This window comes from Protopterus annectens, chromosome 4.part1 (genome assembly GCF_019279795.1).
Source record: "Protopterus annectens isolate FY-2018-M chromosome 4.part1, PAN1.0, whole genome shotgun sequence".
Lineage (NCBI taxonomy): Eukaryota > Metazoa > Chordata > Ceratodontiformes > Protopteridae > Protopterus > Protopterus annectens.
This window is the reverse complement of record NC_056734.1, coordinates 239,744,173-239,760,078: the sequence shown is the minus strand read 5'-3', so window position 1 is coordinate 239,760,078 and position 15,906 is coordinate 239,744,173. Positions and strand designations below refer to the sequence as shown.

The 15,906-nt window shown below is 46.5% G+C and overlaps 1 protein-coding gene across 2 annotated transcripts in view; it reads left to right on the top strand.

Annotated features, from left to right (window-relative positions):
• The first annotated feature begins 11,326 nt into the window (after nt 1-11,326).
• LOC122800826 (phospholipid scramblase 2-like) overlaps nt 11,327-15,906 on the top strand; it is a 1,997,253-nt gene continuing 1,992,673 nt past the window's right edge. The window contains exons 1-2 of one of the 2 annotated variants that reach the window (XM_044070115.1): nt 11,327-11,553; nt 11,732-11,839. The gene's annotated coding sequence lies outside the window, so the exon portion shown is untranslated. The remainder of the gene's footprint in view (nt 11,554-11,731; nt 11,840-15,906) is intronic. The other variant, XM_044070114.1, reaches the window with a different exon arrangement.

The following is a 15,906-nucleotide window of genomic DNA, read 5'->3' as shown; positions in this document are numbered from 1 at the left end:
TCTGGAGACACTGGGAAATATGAAGGTCCTATCAAACACCCTAATACTGGGTGATTTCAGTTACCCAAACATAAACTGGGAGAACTACTCAAGTACTAACTCCCTTGTCCAACTCTTCCTAGAATTTATAAACTCGAATGCCCTGGATCAACTGGTCAACACCCCCACCAGAGGGAACAACATATTGGACCTGGTCATCACCAACATGGGCGATCAGTGTTCTACATCGGAGGTCAACCCCTCGCTGGTTAGATCAGGCCATAGACTAATCACTCTGGATATCCACATTCCGATCCCACCCCCAATCAAGGAAGCCACCATGAAAAACTTTTCAAAAGCAAACTTCACGTTACTTAAGAATGAGGTGGAAAGGTTCACAGTCCCCATGCTAAAGGACAATGCTGTCCAAGCTGCTGAAACCTTTACAAAGGCACTCTATGAGCATCTGCAGGAATGCATAGATTGTGCTATCCCAAGTAAAACCAAGACTCACTCCTCCAAGGAAAGGAAACCAGTCTGGTGGACGCCTGCCATAAACAAGCTATACAACAGAAGGATGAAACTAGTACAGAAAAGAGTAAAACCCAAGAAGGAAAGGCATCCCTGATCAGTATCAGCAAGAAACTACGATCCCTCATTAAATCATCCAAGGCTAGTTTTGAAAGAAAAATTGCCAATGACTCCAAAGATAACCACAAAGCGTTCTTTAGCTATGTCAAGAACCTAAGTGGAAACTCTCAGATCTGCTCTGAGTCAGTGCAGAATGGCACAAGATACACTGAACTGACTGATATTGCCAACATTCTGGCAGACAGGTTTAGTGTACACTTCACCTCCCCACCCCCTAAATGGCCCATAACCATACCAGAAGAATGTAGGGCCCCATCAGTCACTGACACACAGGTTAAAACAGCCCTATCCAAAGCCAAAAACACAGCTTCAATGGGACTGGACGGTGTCCCAGGCTGTGTCTTACAAGAGCTCCAAAATGAACTAACCCCTCACCTAAACACACTGTTCAAACTCAGCCTCTCTACAGGCTACGTACCCACAGAGTGGTGCACAGCAACAGTTATCCCACTCCACAAAGGTGGAGCCACAACAGACCTCAGGAACTTTCGCCCTATAAGCCTGACTAGCCTGGTCTGCAAGGCTATGGAGCCCATTATCATGTAACTCATTAACAGAGACATTGGGAACCTCCAAACCTTGGACCCTACCCAGTTTGGCTTTGTTAAGGCAGATCATGCCTCCTAAACCTGGTGGACTTCTTTGAGACAGTTACCAAGGCATTAGACGAGGGAAAGGAGGTCCACACAGCCTACCTAGACCTCGCAAAGGCTTTTGACACCATTCCTCATTTTGGTATTATAGACAAGCTCACCAGCTTGAACATAAACCCCTATGTCACTAGATGGGTTGCCAACTAGCTCATGGATAGAACACAAATGGTGAGAGTTGCAGGCTCTACGTCCGACTCTAAACCGGTTACAAGTGGCATCCCCCAGGGCTCAGTCCTAGGACCCCTCCTGTTCAGTATATAGTTCTCAGAGGTACAGGCAAGCATAGGAGGACTATGGCTGACCAAGTTCAGAGATGACTGCAAACTAGGGGCCATAATTGATTCTCCGGCTGATGCAGACACCTTCCAGAAGGGTCTCACTGAGACGGATACCTGGTGTCAAAATCATGGCCTCAAGCTAAATGCCAAAAAGAGAATAGTCATCCCCTTTGGAAAAAATAAAGTACCCGTGAACTACCACATAAGTGGTAGTCCCCTAAATACAGAAAATGTAATAAGGGATCTGGGGACCCAAGCAGATAGTAATCTCTCCTTTGATAATCATATTGCCAAGGTGGTTAGAAAATCCTTCTATCTGGCCCACCTAATCACAAAAGGGTTCGCATCTAGAACAAAAGAAGTTATTGTGCCTCTCTACTCATCACTCATTAGACCCATCATAGAATACAATGCCCCATTTGGGATGTACCTCACAAGACCCCTGCAACAGCTGGAAAGACCACAAAAGTACCTCACCAAGAGGATTACTGGCCTCAAACAGATGCCCTATGCAGCCCGACTCAGGAAACTCCAGCTGTACTCAGTTGCATACCGCTTACTCAGAGGTGATCTCTGCCTGACATACAAGGCCATGTCCAACCCAGAATTGATGGACATGCTCCACCTAAAAAAAAACAAATCCTTTAGAGCCACACGCTCTAGAGATATAAACCTCATGACAATGATAAATGGGACATGCTGGAGGGATAGATTCATATGTTCATAGGTAGGTAAGAGGCTATCGGCCCAAGGGCCTACGTAAGCCTAGCCAGCAAGGTACCATAGCTTATGCCACCCAAGAAAGTTATTTTCCTGTGCCACTGTCCAGCAGAGACACAGAAGTGATCCCCGGGGTGTATTTCCTATTTCCAATCCACTCATCAAGATTTTTCTTGAAGAGTGCTAGTGTAGAACTTTGCTTGACATAGATGGGTAGCTTGTTACAGAGTATAGGAAGTCTCTGGGACAGGAATCTATTCCTCCAGCATGTCCTGTTTATTGTGGTGACAAGGTTTATGTCCCTAGAATGTGTAGTTTGGAGGGATTGGGATTTCTTTAGGTGTAGCATGTTCAACAGCTCTGGGTTTGACATAGCTTTATATGTTAGGCAGAGATCACCTCGGAGTAGGCGATATGTTACGGAGTAAAGCTGGAGTTTTTTGAGGCGGTCAGTGTAGGGCATTTGTTTGAGGCCACTAATCCTCTTTGTGAGGTACTTCTGTGGCCTTTCCAGCTGCTGCAGATATCTTGTGAGGTACATTCCAAAAGGGGTGTTGTACTCTATAATGGGTCTAATGAGTGTCCCAGAGACTCCCCATGCTTTGGAACAGGATTCCAATATACATCAGGCAGAGCCCCTCACTAAAACTCTTCAAGAGAAACCTTGACGAGTGGATGGGAAACGGATAATTTACCCCAGGGATCACTGCAGTGGCTCTGCTGGACAGTGGCGCAGGGAACTAATGGTTCTGCTGGACAAAGGTACAGGGAACTAATCTAAGGGGGTGGCAAAAGTCAACACATTCTGGCTAGGCTTATAAATGCCTTTGGGCAGATAGCCTAGTACTTACCTATGAATAAAACCCCTTTTCCATCAGGGAAGGGGGAACTGGTTCTCTCACTCCCTGGGACAGCATGTGATGAAGGACAAGGTGGAAACAAAAGAATCTTGCCTGGAGGATTAGGAATTAACTCCTGGAAAGGAGGGAATTCCTCCGATTGTCATCTGTAACCTTTATAAACAATCTTCAGTAACTATTTGAAAATATCTGCTGCCAAAGAGAAAAGTGGTGGTCCAAACTTTCTGGAAAAAAATGGTCTGCCATTGTGGTGGGGAGAAAAAGTCTCTTAAATAGTCAGTCTGACTTATTTGACTGTCCTTGGTTTTGGGAGCTCCAGAATTCTTCTTGGAACTTCCTTACCAGTAAACAATTAGTTATGTACTCACCATAACGTCAGATGTATGTGGTCCATCTCGCCTACATTCTTAACTGATGGGTTCTCGGCTCCGACTCGGCCGCTATTTACTAGCTCGAAGTCTCTGATTGGCTGGGCTAGCCCTAGTATCCCAAGATGCACCACGCCCAAACCCCCAGATCTTGTTTGCCAACAATATGACAGAGTGACATACACAACCTCCTAGAAATAACACAAGCAGGAAGAGAGAGAAAAAATAACATCCTCAGAAGGGTCTAAGAACATAATCTCCTCAAAGTCCAACAGGTCGGGGGACGGTGGGCGGGTACGTAAGAATGTAGGCGAGATGGACCACATACATCTGACATAATGGGGAGTACATAACTAATTGATGTAATGTGGTCCTATCTCGCCACATTCTTAACTGATGGGACAGCGTCCTTAGCACCTACATTCCGGGAGGCTCACTGACAATACTCCTGAGCACTGTGGAACCAAAGGAAGCCCGGTCTCTAGACACCACATCAAGCTTGTAACGAGAAACAAAGGTGTGTGGAGAGGACCAGGTGGCCGCAGCACAGATGTCATCCAAGGAGAGCCTAGCATGATAAGCTACTGATGCAGCCATAGCCCTGGTAGAATGAGCCTTAACTGGGAAAGGTAAATCTCTGCCTGCTAATGCATAAATAAAGGAGATACAGTCCTTAATCCATTTAGCAATAGTACCTTTAGGTATAGGGCTACCATTCTTGTTCTCTGAAAAGGACACAAACAACTGATCCGATTTCCTGTGGGGTTGTGTCCTGTGCAAATAAAACCTTAGTTGTCTATGAATATCCAACTGGTGGAATTTGAATTCCGCTTCATTTGAAAAGTTTGGAAAGAAAACTGGTAATTCAATGGATTGGTGAAGACAAAGGGTAGAAGATACCTTAGGAAGGAAGGAGGGGTTGAGTCTCAAGGAAACCCTCTCCTTATGGAAGATCAAATACGGGGGCTTTATGGAAAGGGCCTGAAGCTCCGATACCCTCTTGGCTGAAGTAATGGCGACCAGAAAGGCTGTCTTCCAAGACAAATATTTTAATTCACAAGTGTCAGCCGGTCCAAAGGGGGTAGAAGTTAAGGTTTGAAGCACCAAGCTTAAATCCCAAGGTAAAACTGGTTGTGACAATGGCAGACGGAGTAACCAGGCTCCTTTCAGGAAGGCTTTACAGAGTTTATGGCCCATAAGGGAAGGCTCATGTGAGATGTGAAAGTTAGAAATGGCCGCCAGCTGTACCTTAATAGTGGAGGTAGCAGAACCCTGTTTGAAGAGCATAGCCAAAAAATCTAATACCGTCGACAAGGGGGCTGTGAAGGGATCTAGATTGTGTGCTTCAGCCCATATAGCAAATCTTTTCCATTTGCTAGAGTATAGTTTTCTGGTAGATGACTTGTGGGAGGACGACAGATTATGCAACACCTCAGGTGAAAAGGAATGTAGTCTAACTAAGGATGGAAGTGGAGCAGCCAAGCTGTCAACCTGAAGGTTCATATGGATGGATGGAACTGACCCGACTGATGAGTCAATAGGTCTGGTACTGGTTCCAGAGTCCAAGGGCCGTCCACTGTATACTTCTGAAGAAAGGGGAACCAAACTTGACGAGGCCAGTATGGTGCGATAAGAATCATCTTGCTTTCCAAGGAAGTTGCCTTCTGAATCACTTTTGATAATAAAGGGAATGGAGGGAAGGCATAGAGCAGACCTGGGGGCCAATCGTGGACTAGAGCGTCCCTGGGTGGCTCCCGCAGGGGGGGGGAATCAGAGTGAAGTACCTGCTGCACTTGGCATTGAGGGGGCTGGCAAACAGGTCGCAGCAAGGCTGACCCCACCTGGAGAAGATCTGAGATGCAACTCGGTTGTTCAAGGACCACTCGTGAGGCATCAGAATAGCTCTGCTTAGCCTGTCTGCTATCACATTCGACTTCCAAGGAATGTGCGTTGCTACTAGAAAGCGTTGGGAAGACACCGCCCAGTTCCACACTCTCATGGCCTTTTTGCAAAGGGGATAAGACCTGGTTCTACCCTGCTTGTTTAGGTACCACACGACTGACATGCTGTCGGAATGAATAGCAATCGTCCCCTTGGGAAGAGAGCTCTGTAGTGCTTGCAACGCTAGAAGCACTGCTCTCATTTCCAGGACATTGATGTGCAAATGTACCTTGTGATTTTGCCATGTGCCTTGGACTGTTCTGCCCAGATAATGGCCACCCCAAACTATCTGGGAAGCGTCCGTAGTCACCGTGGCGGTAGGAGACAGGGGGGTCAGAGGTCTCCCTATGTCTAGATTGGATGACTGAAGCCACCAACGTAGGTCTTGTCAGCATTGTTCCATGATGAGAATGGGATAAGACAGAGGAAACTCCCGAAAGGACCACTGGACCAAGACCTGCCACTGGAAGATCCACATATGTAGCCTGGCTAGTGGTACTAGCATGATGGTAGCTGCCATGGACCCTAGTAATTGAAGAGCAAGTCTGACTTGGACTTTCTTGAGGGGTAGTAAGGCTAACACTTGAGCCTGTAGCACTTTGATTCTTTCTGTTGGAAGAAAGGCTCTCATTTGGGTGGAGTCTAGCTCTGGCCGATAAATGCAACACGCTGTGATGGCCGCAACACAGATTTTTCCCATTTGAAGGTAATCCCTAGGTATTGGCCCAATGTGATGGTAGCCCTCGTGGCTCGAACGAGTAGATGCCTGGAGGGGGCAGTGAGAAGTCAGTCGTCCAGATAAGGAAAAACCTGGGATCCTTGACGTCTCAAGTGAGCTGCCACCACTGCTAAGCATTTGATAAACACCCTGGGGGCTGTGGTGAGACCAAAAGGCAGAGCAAGAAACTGGTAGTGACTGGCTCCCAGTGGGAAGCGTAGGTGACTCCTGGATGCCTTGTTTATCTTGAAGTTGTAATAGGCGTCCTTGAGATCGATGGAGCACATCCATACTCCTTTTTCCAATAAGGGGAAAATGGACTGAAGAGTGACCATTCGGAACTTGGACTTCAGTACAAATCGGTTTAAACGGCTGAGGTCCAGAATGGGCCTCAGGTCCCCTGTGCTTTTTGGTACCAAAAATAATCTTGAGTAAGTTCCTGATCCGATCTGGCCTGAGGGGACTGGTTGGATGACTCCTTTTTCCAGCAGCTTCGAAACCTCTAACGCTGCTTGATCCCTTTGACTGGGTGGAGCGTCTGGGGTTTTTCGGGATAGGGAGGGAGTGTAAGAAAGGGAATGGTGTAACCTCCAGTAATTATTCGGAGCACCCATTGATCCTGAGTGATACTTTCCCAGGCTTGAGGATGCCTCGAAAAACGGCCCCCGACTGGCTCCGGAGTAGCACAGTCGGGCAGTCCCTCAGGGACATTGGTAGGAGGATCCACGAAATGATTCACAGTCTCCTGAGTTGCGGGGGCCTCCTCCGCCTCTAGGGCAGCGCCTTCCAGAGTAATTCCCTCCTCCTCTGCTCCTGGAGGGGGGGTCACCATGATAGATGCGGAAAGACTTCTGAGATTTCCTGAACCACATCTTGCCTCCCCTCCGTACCTTGGGATAAGGCCTAGAGGGAGGAAAGAAACGGGCCCCTACGGCAGACAAAGTCTTACCCTCCTGCTCACATCTGGTGGGAGTGTCTTTCACTTTGGGTCCAAAGAGGGAGGACCCATCGAAGGGGGCGTCCATGAAGGAAGACTTGAAGGCTTCCACGAAGTGACACAGGCACATCCAGGCTTGCCTCCTGAGGGCTACGCCTGAGCTAGCTGCCCTACCCACCCCTTCAGCTGCATAGGATATGAGCCTCATGGACGAATTGACAATAGAGGAAAGGGTAGACAGCTGGGCATTGACAGTCTTATTCAGTGCCTCAGGCAAGTTACCTGACAGGGTATCTCCCAATTCCTTAAGGAGATCTCTTTGGAGTCTAGTGAAGTGGCAAAGATAGTTCAACGACCGCAAAGTAAAGGTAGCTGAAGACAGGGTACGCTTCCCATACTGATCCATACTCCTGGACTCCTTGTTAGGAGGATGAATGGAAGCAGAAGCTTCTGCAACTTCTTGCTGAGTGGCAGACGCCACCACCATGGCATCTACAGGAACTCCTTTAGTTAGGAACTCTTTCTCCAGGGGGTGCCGACAGAAACTTGTTTGGGCGGCTGGGCACAGGTTCCATGGAGTCAGGGTGTTCCCACATCCTTCGACAAATAAGGTCTAACAATTCACCGAAGGGCAGAGAAACCCAAGAGGCGGGAGGTCGGGCTCCGGAGGCTTTGAGGAGGACCAACTCATCCTCAGATGGGGATTTAGAAGGCCAGTCACCTCTCTGCCTTAAAATCTCCAGAATATTGGAGAATGAGACCTCATTGGAGGGTGACTTAGGGGACCCCCTCTGCGTCATCGAGGTCGGTATCAGAAGTGATGGACTCATCTGGGGAGTCAACGTGCTTCCTCTTGCACGACTTCTTTCTGGGAGGCTCCTCAGGCGAGGAATCTGAAGGTCCCTCAGAAGGCTGGGGACCACGCATGGAAGTATCCTCAGGCCTTCGAGCCCCGCTGTCCACTGATAAGGGGGCGTCAGGGGCTCCAGCCACAGTGCCGAGGGAAGGAGTGGCTGATTCGAGTGAAGTCACTGAAGACCTGGCCAGTGCGTTCCTCATGGCCTCGAATGCGGGTCCACCGGAATCCGAGGATCAACCCGTCTCTGAAACCACAATCGGAGAAGGGGTTCCCCTAGCCGAGGCACCAAGAGGGAGACTCGGAGCTGAGGGATGAAGCCCTGATGTATCCCCCTCGGGTCCGACCGAGGAAACCCGAGTGGCAAAACCAGAATATGGAATTTAACAGGTTGGAGCCAAGGTCAGAGCCGATAGGCTTAACGGGGGTATCGGAGCTGACCGCAGGACCCCATTCGACGCAGAACACCCTGGCTCCAATAACACAGGAGTGCTCGGAGGAGGAATAGTCAGAACCGACAAGAGGGAAGGCTCCGGAGCCAACTGGGCTGGAGCAGAAAATAACCCGGCTAATACCGGTGCATGAAGGAGCCTCTGCACCACCCTGTCCACATCCGAATCAGACAACCTGGAAGACTTGGAGGACACAGAAGGTGGTCGAGATCTCTTATCCAGAGGATCCAAGGTTAGGCTAGGAGAAAGGCTCTGAATCGATTCCAAGAGGATCGGAGCTGAAGCCGGCGCCAGTGTCATGGAAACCTCCTGTAGCGCCGATAACAATGGAGCCGAGGAGGTCGACTCAGACACAGAAATCCCTTCCTTCGGCTCCGAAGCCAATGGAGCTGAGGATAGTGGAGCAGTCTTCATTATTTTCTCTGATGGCTCCGATGAACCAGACGGAGCCGGAGATCTCTTTTTTGGTTTAGACTTAGACTTCCCACTAGAGGAAGACGAATCCAAAGCTTCTTCAAAGGCAGGTTTGACAAGGCCCCTGAGAATCAATTTATTGTTCCTCTCTTGCAAGACTCTAAAGCTAAAAGAGTGATCCACACTACAAGATTCTTGCAAATGAATAGCGCCCAAAAAATACACACAGATGTCATGGCCGTCCGTTAAGGACATCTTATGAGAACATTTGGCGCACTTTTTGAAACCGGAAGGCTTATGCTCTTTCTGATCTTTGCCTGACATGGCAATACAATAAAACACACACACAAGGTAAGGAAGGGCGGGGCAGGGACTCTAACTTGAATTCCCAACAGACTTAACAGACTGGGGGGAGGGCTAAGGCCCTCTAACTTAAACGGGCCTAGCCCATGAAAGACAAGGTTTCTACAGAAAAACTAACTAAATAAAGGAAGGGGCGCTAACTCAAAATGCCCCTACAGGTGTAACAGACACAGGAGAGGCTAAGGCCCTCTAATTTAAATGGGCCTAGCCCGCCAAAAACACAAGGAATCCACAAAAACAAAAAACTGACTAAAAATAGTCGCAACTCACAGGATACACTGAACGTAGCTGTAGGAACAGCTTTTGACAGAAAAATAGACAGAATAAACTAAGAAAAATAGTTTAAATAAGGTACTTAGCCACAGCCAAGCTCGAGACCACGTCTGTACTCTACAAACGGCAAACGAGATCTGGGGGTTTGGGCATGGTGCATCTTGGGATACTAAGGCTAGCCCAGCCAATCAGAGACTTCGATCAGTTAAGAATGTGGCGAGATAGGACCACATTACATCATCTGTTTACCTGTATTTTGTTGAGATTGTTTATTTTGCTTCGTACAAAGATTTGATGAGAAGTTATAGAATCCCTTGGAAAATAGTTTATAGTTTCATAGTATAGTACTAGGCTATCTGCCCTGGGGCATTTGTAAGCCTAGCCATAGTGATGTGGCTTTTGCCACCCCATGAAATGGTACAAAAAATGTACAGAATAAATTTAGAATACTGTGCCTCTGTCTAGTAGTGACACAATGAAGATCCCCTTATATAATAGAATTAGTTTACTGTGCCCCTGTCTAGCAGTGACACAGATGTGACCCCTGGGGTAAACTTACGATCCCCCATCCACTCATCAAGATTTCTCTTGAAGAGAGTCAGTGAGGGGCTCTGCCTAATACGAACTGGGATCTTGTTCCAAAGCATGGGAAGCCTCTGGGTTATGAATCTATCCCTCCAGCATGTCCTATTCAAGTGTATAAAACTTAAAAGACTGGGGACCTTTATACATCCTATCTGCATTATTAGTGGCAGCTGGTTGACTGTCAGAAAAATTTCAGGCAGGAACACACACATCCTCCGAAGCTGACAGAACTGGAGGAATGGGTGTAGGTTCTGGAAATTCCTTCTGTAACAGGTCATATAGTTTTTTGAGGGACTTCAAAATCTCAGTGTTCTTCTACTGAAAACACTGACACATTCTAGAAATAATCTCAGAGAGAGATCCTCCCAGGGAGTCCTAAACTCTCCTCTAAACCTGAATCAGAAATCTGAGGGGGGGACCCTGTATCTGTCCCTCCATCCTCCTGTCCAGATTCAGAATTTTGAATCAGAATCTCCCTTCATTCCAAGGCAGACAGCTTGGAAGTTCCAGGACCAGGATCAATTATTCGGAGGCTATTCATGTGCTGTTTGCAGCAATAATCTGTATAGCAGATTATTCCAGTTTGTGTTACTAATGAAGTTCAAGGGGAAAAATATGAAGCAACCCTAGCTGCTGGCACAACCTAACACATTTCCACATACTGGAACGGTGCTCTCCAACATGGAAAAGCAGGTGTCGTCCTGTCCTCTTCTATTGTTTTATTTTCTGGTAAACCACTGAGTATTTCGGTCAGTAATGACAGAGATTAGAGTTTCATATTTACTATTCTTCAGAAAATGCATACTGATGTTGATGAAAATTCGTACTATCTCATCTTAACATTTCAAAGCAAATTATAGTAATATTTACGAATCATCCCTGCTTTGGGACATTCTATCATACCTCTCAGCTGTACAGATTTTCGCAGAATGTTCAAAATTTTGCCTCATATTTTGGGCTTGTTTCTCATAAAATTGCGTTTTTTCCGACAAATCATTGAGGATTGAAGTAAAAAAAAATAATGATAGGCATTTACGTTTCAGACTCCAAGCGCTTCAAAAAAATCACGCTAATGCAAAACCTGGTATTCTATCAACTTTCTAAGTTTGTAAGCGCAATATTTACAAAAGTCCCTATTTGGGGGGATTTGTCCCCCATTATTTATGACTGTCCAGAGTTCTCGCTCTAAAAGGTTGAGAGGTATGCATTCTGTCCGAAGTTTGAGTAGAGAAGTTGAAAACTAGCGCGCGCACATCCTCATCAGTCTGTAAATAACTGCATTTGTAAGACAAGGTCAAAGTTAAAACAAAACCTTTAGAATCAACAAAAGGGATTTTTTTTCTATATGACCTCGCTACTCCCAGTTAACCAATAACGTATTAAATTCGAAACCAGGAAGAATCTGGAGGAGCTTGTGCCTGTCGCCACGACAAACACAGCAGTTAGTCGCCAGGACGCTGTGACGGGGATTTATCACTCATATTATTCACTTCGTTTCTTTCAAGGTACCTTTTTTTTCTTACATTAGGGTCAGGCGTTTTAACATTTTTAGTCCGTACCGCCGGTAGTAGAATGGCAGGAACAGATGAAACGTGTACATAGTTTTTATTTCATAAGTTTGAAAACAAATTACCTTCGGACGTTAACTTGGTTACCCCTCTCACGGTTTTTTTCCCGTTACAGTAGAAATAGATGTGGAGCCAGTAAAAAGTAATGTAACCAGCGGTGTGCCACAGTACTGCCACTTCATTTTTGAAAGGCAGTGTTCTGTTCCACTCGATGGAAACTGAGGTCAGTAAAAACATAAATGTGGACAGTAGACGTGTAGTGCATCCCCATACACAGGGTAGTTTCCTTGTCTTTGGGCTAAAGTTCAGCTCTTCTGTGTGAGTCATTCTGGCAATAAACCGATGGGGTCTGACACTCTTGACCTAATAGCATCCTAACATATAACGATTCATGCAGCACTAAGTAGATCACTGTTACTCGTGAAAAATATGGGCAAAATTAATTCACTAAAAGGAAAATAAGGTGTGGCACGACTTGGTAACAAAAGGGGGAAAAATAACAAGACTATTATGTCAGAGTTTTACAAATAGTCTGTCCAATGATGTGTGAATGCTTGCCGAAGTTTACATTTGTACTAAAAGTGTTTATTACTGACTAATCTGACATTTTATTGAGGTGTAATAGACAAGGTGAAGTATGTCGCAATGGACATAGCTAAAAGACCTACATAACTAGCAGGTCAGTTTTGTTTAGTTCTTAGTTGTCTCTGGTGTCGTAATGTTGCACAGAAAATATCTTGCACATTCTAGGTTTTAACAAATAATAGCTCTGGGTTATGACAGCCAGCATAAACGAAAAGAGAACGCCTTTTATTCTCTTGAGATACGGTTTTACAATTTACATTCACGCTGAGCATATTAAATCAATCCAGAGCGGGAAATAAAGAAGTTAAGCAATACGACATATCCGTGTGCAGATTATTTTTTTTTATTATTATTGTTTTACTTAACAAATATTTGTTACAAAAAAGAAGGTAGGCTATGTCTATTTTGTATTATTTGGAATTACACTAGTTCATGCAGCCTTATTTAGAAGGTAGCCAAGTTCAGTAACCATTTGGAATTACACTAGTTCATGCAGCCTTATTTAGAAGGTAGCCATGTTCAGTAACCTTATGAGAAAGGATAAATTTCTCACAGTTCACTTCTTTATTGCATTGCTATTCTTTAATGTACCGTTGTTTGTTTGTTCTTCTTTTGGCTTTTCCCGGTTAGGGGTCGCTACAGCGGAACTCCAGTCTGCTAATGATTGGCAGTAGATTTTTACGGTGCCGAGGTGCCAGCCCGACGCCCAACCTTCAACGAAGGCATGCCCATTCACGCATGTCTTTCGAACGCCACTCGACCGTGGGGAGGACATGCAGACTCCATACAGAAGGCGCTCCAGCTGAGAATCGAACGGGAGAACATTTTTAATGTACCGTGTGAAGTTGTTAATCTCTTCGATTATTCTCACTGATGGTTTGGAACCGATCCTCAGCTCCGACACAGCCGATAGCAAGCTCAAGGTTTGCCAGTAGCTCGAGACCAGCCCCTTATCCCACCATGCACTGCTAGAATTACCTCAGATCTAGTTTGCCGCGGCAAGAGAGATCTCGGTGATCCAGATAGCTCGGACCATTTTTAGAAACAGAATTAACAGCAAGTTTTTAAAAAGTTTTCCTTTTTGATATATATATATATATATATATATATATATAGATATGTAGTGTGTGTTAGTTCCATTATTTTTAGATAGTTTAGACAGTTTAAATAGTTTAAATTGTTTTAAATTAGGGACTTGTTGGCTTTTTAGTTTGTGTTTGCCTTTAGCCCCTTTTCCTACTATTAATCCCTTTAGTGGTTAGTTTTTTTTTCTGTGGGACTCTTAGTCCCATATTTGTATTATATTTTTATTTATATATATATTACTGCTGTAGATAGTGCCCGGGTTGGGCTTAGTTGTTTGTGAATCTATTTACTGTTTTTCTCAGTCAGTATGTCAGAGGATAGGGAGAAATCCCATCCCAAATCGGGTTTTAAAAAATGCCCAGAAGGAGGAAACTTATAGACAGAGGAGCAATCTTTTTCAGAGGTTTTGAATAGCCATGAAGGTGCTAGTACATCTCCCAAATCTTCAAAATCCAAGTCTTCAGATAAGGTATCCATAAAGGCTAAAATTTCAGAAGGAGGGTCATCGGTTCCACAGTCATCGGAGCTGAGTGTACCTTTGATTCGGAGCCAGCTCTCAGTATTGGAGCCGGTCTCCGAAGTTCCTTCTTTATCTCTGCTCCAGTCAGCACCTTCGATGCATTCAGCTAAGTCTTCAGTTAGCCTTTTGGATTTGGACATGGATCGGCTAGTGCAGAAGCTTTTACAGGCACAAGGACTTGCCATATTGTTGTTGGCCCCGACCAGCTTATCCGTGCCGAAGACCATGGAACTGAACCTGTCTACTTCTCCTCTGAGCCGTATTGGACTCTTGGAGCCAAGGGAAGTCGAACTGATGGTAGTCGGACCCTTGGAGCCGATATCCGCTCCGGGGTTATCGGCTCCATCTACTCGGATGTCCTCTGTGCCGACCAAGGGCTCTAGGAGCCGACGCTCTCCAGTCGGGTCCAGGGAGGATAGTCGCACCGACTTGTCGGTGCCGACTCTCCCTCTCGGGGCTTCGGCTCGGATGAGCTCGCCTCCTACCTCAGGCTCGGAGCCCAGGGTTTCGGTGCAGGAGGATCGGATGGTACTCTCGGGTCCGTCCACTCTTCCTCGTCGGAGCCATGGTTCCTTTGATGCTATGAGGAAAGTTTTGTCTCCAAAGACAACATCAGCATCGGTTCAGCTTTCCCTCACCCTCAAGCTCGTGTGTCTTCTTCTGCATCTACTGACCCCTGTAAGCGTAGAGACCCTGAGCCTCAAGTACCCCCACAGGGTGTCCCCTGCTCTTCTGAGACCTCCCCAGACCCCCCCCCCACTGAGGAGGTGCCCAGAAAGAGACTGTGCAAGAGGAGGCACTTAGACTCCCCACAGGAGTCTTTGACATCTGACACGGACTTAGATGAGTCAGAAGCGTCCCCTTGGTCCCCCTCTGAGGATATCTCTTTTGCAGAGATACTAGAGATCCTTAGTCAGAGGGGCGACTGGCAGTCCAAGACCCCTACATATGATGAGTCTGTGCTCTTGAAGGCTTTTGGGTCTCAACCTTCCACTTCTTGGGTGTCTCCACCTTACGACAAGCTCATGGATCTGATCTCTCGTAAGGCGTGGGAGTCACGGGAGGCCATGGAACCTGTCCCTCGTAGACCCAATAATTTCATATCTGCCCCAGTCGATAAACCCTTTTTGACAAAAGGAGTGCCTGTGGGTGCCATGGTGGTGGCTGCAGCCACCAAAAAGGAAGTATCTGAGACATCCCCTTCTATCCATCCCCCTAACAGAGATTCTAGGGTTATGGATAGATATGGGAAGCGCATGTATAGTTCAGTGACTTTTTCTCTGCGATCACTGAACTACTTGACCCATTTTACAAGACTACAGAGAAATCTCCTGAAAGAGCTAGGAGATACTCTTCAGGGTACAGTAGCTGCAGGAGTGGCCGACAAAGTCAAAGCTCAGCTCGCTATCCTTAACTCAGTAGTGAACTTGTCCATGCGTCTCATATCCTTTGCAGCTGATGGTTCAAGTAGAGCCGCTAGTTCGGGCCTTTCTCTTCGCAGACAAGCCTGGATGTGTCTCTGTTCCTTTGCGGAACCCTTCAAGTCTTCTTTTATTATTACCCCATTTGATGGCTCATCACTGTTTGGGCCCAAACTAAAGGAAACTTTAATCAGGTGTGAACAGGAAGGTAAGACTTTATCTGCCGTTGGGGTCTGCTTTACCACTTCTACTCAGCCCTACCCCAAGGGCCCTGGGGGGGGGAGATGTGGTTCTGAAAAACTCAAGCAGCCTTTCACGACACACATGGTGAAACCCCCTCTAGAGGCAGAGGAGGGGGTTATAATGGAAGATGCCGCCACCGTGGCAGATGGGGTCCGCAGCAACAGGGTGACAGGGGTCAGTTCTCCGGTCAGTCCTACCAGCGCTCCTGAAAGGGGGCCCGACTGTTCGGCTCTGGAGGCAGTCGGGGGTCACTTGTCTTTGTACCCAGAAGCCTGGATAAACATAACATCGGATACTTGGGTACAAAGCATCATTTCCAGAGGATATTTCATACCGTTCTTTACCCCTCCCATTCCTGTCAGAAAAATCCCAGATGTTCCACCCAGTCTCAGGGAACAAGCAATCATAGAGGTCCACAGATTGCTAGAAAAAAGA